Source organism: Pygoscelis adeliae, unplaced genomic scaffold, assembly GCF_000699105.1.
Source record: "Pygoscelis adeliae isolate BGI_AS28 unplaced genomic scaffold, ASM69910v1 Scaffold5, whole genome shotgun sequence".
Taxonomy (NCBI): Eukaryota; Metazoa; Chordata; class Aves; order Sphenisciformes; family Spheniscidae; genus Pygoscelis; species Pygoscelis adeliae.
The window spans coordinates 757,679-762,954 of record NW_008824753.1 but is presented as its reverse complement, the minus strand read 5'-3'; the positions used below and the strand labels follow the sequence as shown (position 1 = coordinate 762,954).

The following is a 5,276-nucleotide window of genomic DNA, read 5'->3' as shown; positions in this document are numbered from 1 at the left end:
GGGGGGGGGGGGGGGGGGGGGGGGGGGGGGTTTTTTAGGTGGTGTGTCAGAAGCTTTGCACAGTCCGTGCATTAGGAAACGTGTTCTGCGTGTCGCCATAATCTTGTGAAACGATACTTATCTCCCTCTGCCTTTTGTTGAATTAAGTCTCCCTGTTGTACAAATAAGACTTGGGCTTTATATTGGGCTTGTGGGACCCTTGGAGGCAGAGGAGGGGGAGAGCGAGCCCTTGTTTACCACAAAATCCAGGTGATGTTCTGTTTCTTTCATTTTCTGGAAGCTGAATCAGATGGGAGGCTGATGGCGATGGGTTATTGTTGCACCGTGGTGTTGCTTGCCATGAGGAATCTTTCCCAGCAGCCTTTGCGCCGTGTCAGCTCATGAAGAACGTAAACTGCTGTAAATTTAAAAAAATCCTGACTCTTCCTGAGGGCTTTTGTAATCAACCTGTTGCAGTATCCTGTTGAATTTTAGCAATGACATATCCTTATTTCAGGCTACTCTATAGCATCCCTTAAATTACGCTGCTTCACTTTCTTTGTCCCCCTACAGCACCTCCTGTCTTGCTCTGAGAGTTCATGTGGTGTCTGCTAGAACAAGGGTTAATTAAAATGGCATCACCCATCAGAGGTAATGCCCAGTGGTGGCCATTTTGTTGAAACAGTTTTGAAACAAGTCCCTTTTGTTAAAACTGGTTTTCTTTGCCATCTGTGAGGCCCTTGCCTAGGTTATTAGGGAAGCTTTTGGTGTGACAAAATATCTACTGCCTGGCATCGTTGAGGCTGAAGAGTCTCTTAGCGTGTCATCAGTCAGACAAAGGTCCATCCCAGTCTTCCTGCTCCACTCACTGCTACCAAAGATGACTGCCTGTGATGGAGAGAGCAGAGCATCTGTCTCTTCTGAGCTGTTGCTGAGCTCAGTGGAAACTAGAAAAATCAGTGCAAAAGTTTCAGTGTATTCAGAGTCTCTGAAGGAGTTTGTGTGCCTAGGACAGGCAGTTCCCAATCTGCAAATTGTTGGAAGCTGGACAATGTTTGGGGCAGCATCAGTTATGCTTTACCTGAGGCATCTGGTGACAGGTCCCTGTCAAAGGTATAATGCTGGCTTGCATAGGTGGGTCTGGGCTCTGGTTTGCTACATCTGCTCTTATTTGCCGGTACTTTGAGTCAGATGTCCTTGCTGAAAGCCTGGGTTGTGAGTTGGAGGAGTTGGCAGCATTTGAGCTCCTCCATGTAACTATCCTGAGATCACATTCTTGCTCTGTAGTTTCCCAATAACGTCTCTGAGTTCCTGACCTGGATGTCTTTCTGTCCATATGCTGTATTTCTGCAAAAAGCATGTTTTATTCCAAACTGTTGCATATATTGATTGGCCTGTGGCTTTTTTTTAAATAATGGCTTACCTTCTTGTTGGAGTCCTTCTGCAGTGGAGGAGAATGACTCCCCCAGTTGCCTGGTAAAAGTCCTGGCAGTCCCTGCTGTATGTTGACTCCAGTAAACACTAAGAACATGCCTTTTCTATATGCTTGAGATAATGTCCCATGTATGACATCTCATTTTACTTGGCAGTCTGAGGTGGTTAGTCCGTCCTGTGGTATGTTTTGTGAGAGCTTAACAGTCAAGTTTTCCTTCTCCTGTCTCAAGGCAGGTGTGTCAAAGGAGGGTTTGTTCTTTGTGCAGAGAGCAGAACACTGAGTAAGAGAACCTTTGACAGCCCAGTTGGGGCTGTGGCTCTCCTTCTCTTGGATCTAATACAAAAGCCATCTTCTAAGTAAGCAGGGAATACCAACCCAAGAAGATTTTTCTCCAATGCTTTAGCTTCCCAGTCCCTTGTGCAGAAGGGAAGTCTTATGCCAGTTTGGAAGTGGGCAGGACTCTGAGGCTTCTCTTCAAGTACAGTAAGGCACTCACAGCTGAAATGGCTCTGAGAAGGATATTTTCAGTGCAGCCTCTGAAAGTTTGTGTTGATGGGTCTAAGAGATTCTTCAGCAAGGGGGTAGAAGAAAGCTGCTTGTATTCCCTTGTTAAGCAAAAATGCTAGGTGGGAGTGGCTGATGGAGTGCTATCCATCCCTATTAGGAAGTTTCCAGCAGGCGTATTACATTATTCCCAGCTAATAAAAGTTGTAGCACAGCTCTAGCTGTTCCTATTGCACATACACAAACCAGGTGACAACTCCCTTGCTCTTGAGACAGCCCTGAAGGGGTTGACTGGTGAGCTGTGTCTCCTCTAGTTGGGTCATCCCACAGGTAAATTCACTCGTTGCTTCTACAAAGTTTGGCTTCTGCCCTAAGGAGTGCGTTGGGCTACTTGTTATGCATAGGAGGAAAATATGTATTTACATGTATTTGTACATGTAACATCTCTATCACCATGTATACCTGTATGTGGCAAACTATCTCGTCTGATGTTTCCAGGTGATTTGATCACTTATAAAGCAATCATGCTGTCCCTCTGTTTTTTTGTGCCTTCTGTTTAAGACAGAAGCTTAGAAAGATAAAAGGTGGATGGACTGACTCTGAAAAAAAGGGGGAGCTTTGCTTTTTCATGTCCCAGTCTACTACTATCCACAGTGGCCTCATCAGTTTTGCTCTTGAAACCTCCTGAGAAAATGCTCTCCTACTCCCCACCTCTACTCTCTGCTCCTGGGCTCAATACTGAGTTGTTTCCAGCTCTCCCTGAGCATGTGCAGCGGCAGCTGGGGTCATGGAAGGCCTGAGGGAGGGTGTCTCCTGGAAATTACAACTTGTCTCAGCTTCCCTGGCTGTGAGGAACAGAAACCTTAGTCTCCCTGTTTGTTCAAAAACCTTCAAGATCCTGAAGGTGAAGACCAGGTCTCCTTCCATCTCATTTGCTCATCCTGCTTTTCAGACCCTGAACATGATTTTCCTTTTGCTGCAGCAAAGCCAAAATTAAATGAACGGTGTCACTGTTTGTAAAATCGCCCCATTTTCCCATTCTTTTTTGCACGTTCATTTTGGCAGAGCATCTGTCTTTTTCAGATAGATGGTGACTATCTTCCCAGTCTGTGAGAAATGTGCTTTTCCCTGCTACCCCATGCCTGAAGCCAGAGTGTAGAGGGAGAAATGAGGAACAGCAGGGCTGCAGGATGGAGATGAGGTGTTTTGTCAGTTCTGCAGAGAGGACCTCATACCATCCCTCCCATGGCACAAAAACTATTCACTGCTAGGCCCTCCTGGCAAGGATCAGCACTGTAATAGCAGCACTGCTGATGGGCATCTCTCTCGACAGTGCTCTGCTCTGTCCCGCCTGCCAGACTCCTCTGCTTGTGATCTCAACAGCCTGGCATCCTAGGGAATGAATTCAGTCAGTCCTATTAGTCCTGTGTCCTGGCTGCTGCACAATAATAAAGCTCTCGGTAGAATGAGCAGGAGAATAATTACTATTTTGCACTCCTGGCATTGCATGGCAGAGTAAGAGGTGTATTTTGGGGTCTGGGCCATGTTTGGGTTATGACCAGCTTAGGCCATGTTTCTAACCTAAGTTCCTCTTGCTGGTCAGGTGGTGATGGCTCTCAAGTCCGGGCTGGAAAAGTGCTGTACAGCTCGGTAGGTGCATTTGAGGCAGTAGTGAAATAAGCTCAACAGGGGCCTGAAAGTGTAGCCGGCTCCTTAGAAGGATGCAAGCATGAGTAGCTGCTATGACATGCCAGCTGGGGTCTTCATGGAGTTATTGATATATATATATTTATGTGTGTGTGTATTTCATGCATAGTTTTGATGCTAGCAGTGCTGGACACTATTGGAGGCAGGATACTGGTTTAGTGGGATAAGGAAGGACATCAGGAATTATGTTCTGCGGAGGTTAAGGGAGGGTCCTTGGCAGCTGTTTAAATTTATTTGAGTGTTGACTCACAGCCGCTGCCAGCAGGGTACAGCCAACCAAATGCAATTTTAATCGTGCAGTGACAGGTGGTTATGGCTCCCAAGTCCGAGCTGGAAAAGTGCTGTACAGCTCGGTAGGTGCATTTGAGGCAGTAGTGAAATAAGCTCAACAGGGGCTTGAAAGTGTAGCCGGCTCCTCTACAGAAGGATGTATGCATAAGTAGCTGTGAGTGGGGGCAGGATACTGGTCTAGTGGGAGAAGGAGGGGCAGTCAGGAATTATGCTCTGTGGAGGTTAATGGCAGCGTCCTTGGCAGCTCCTTAAATACAAGTGCATGACTTACCAGCGTAGTTGGAGTATGAATAACGGATTCTTTGGCTCCTTCACTAATGAGATCCAGTTAAAACTGGGACCAAGAGTAGTTAGAGGTAGGAATTTCTGGGGGAGAGGTTTCTGTTTTGTGTGAAGTAGATCATGTCTTGCACCTCGCTGACCTGTTACCTGCCAGAGCAACAGCTGTGATGCCTGCATGGTTGTGTTCTCAGGGAGTGCTCTGATCCTCAGTGACCACTACACTGCAACAATAAAGAAAATAAGAGGGGAGGACAGTTTTGGTCACATTTATACACTAACAGAGCCAGCTGGCAGGTGCCAGCCATGGTGGCACTTCTGGCATGCCAGCCAGTGAGCCGGACTTCTGGAGTGCCGGACGAGGCAGGCGTGAGTCATGGCTTGTGAATGTCAGTATTTCTTCCCAGCTTTGGTGGAATCCAGAAGGGAGGAATTCATATCCCATATCTCCCCCCACATTGCCCTGGAAACGGAGCTGATTTGTTGTTTTTCTCTGTGGTCACTGTAAGCTGCACGCAGAGCTCCCAAGGAGGTGGTGGGGAGCTGTGCGTGCAGTCACAGCGGTGTACGTCGAGTGTAGAAGCCGGGCACACAGACATGTGCATGGCAGGCAGTACCCTGGAGCAGACAGCTCTGGAGCAAGAAGGGGTCTTGGGTGTGTGTGTCGAGTGCTGTATGCAAGGAATGTGCGTATGGGAAAGTGTTTAGCTTCATGCTTGTGGCTTTGGCTGTTGTAGCATAGAAGGGATGAGTCCAGTCCTGTGTGGAAGTACAACTTGCTGAGGAGTGGAGCTGCCAGTGAGCTGGAAGCTGTGGTTAGTTGCAGGTTATCCCTTGCTATATGGGGTAGCCCTCTTCCATCTTTGTTGGGAGACTCGGCTTAGGTGAGAGGTCTGCCAGAGGTGAGATGAGAAATTTGATGTGGTCTCCAATCTACCTTGTTCACTCAGAGGGTTTGTGGAGGGACAAATTTCCTTTTATCGGGAGGACCTCTTTCTGTATTTGGGGAGGAGGAACTGTCAGGCTGGTTTCTGCGCCTTTGAGTCCCAGTTTGCTGTTTTTTTTCTCCTCCTCAGCAGGG

At 47.5% G+C, this 5,276-nt stretch overlaps 1 protein-coding gene across 1 annotated transcript in view; it reads left to right on the top strand.

Annotated features, from left to right (window-relative positions):
* Positions 1-4,970: 4,970 nt before the first annotated feature.
* Positions 4,971-5,276, top strand: part of CD151 (CD151 molecule (Raph blood group)) — a 33,709-nt gene continuing 33,403 nt past the window's right edge. Inside the window, 1 exon segment of the mRNA XM_009323425.1 lies at positions 4,971-4,981. The gene's annotated coding sequence lies outside the window, so the exon portion shown is untranslated.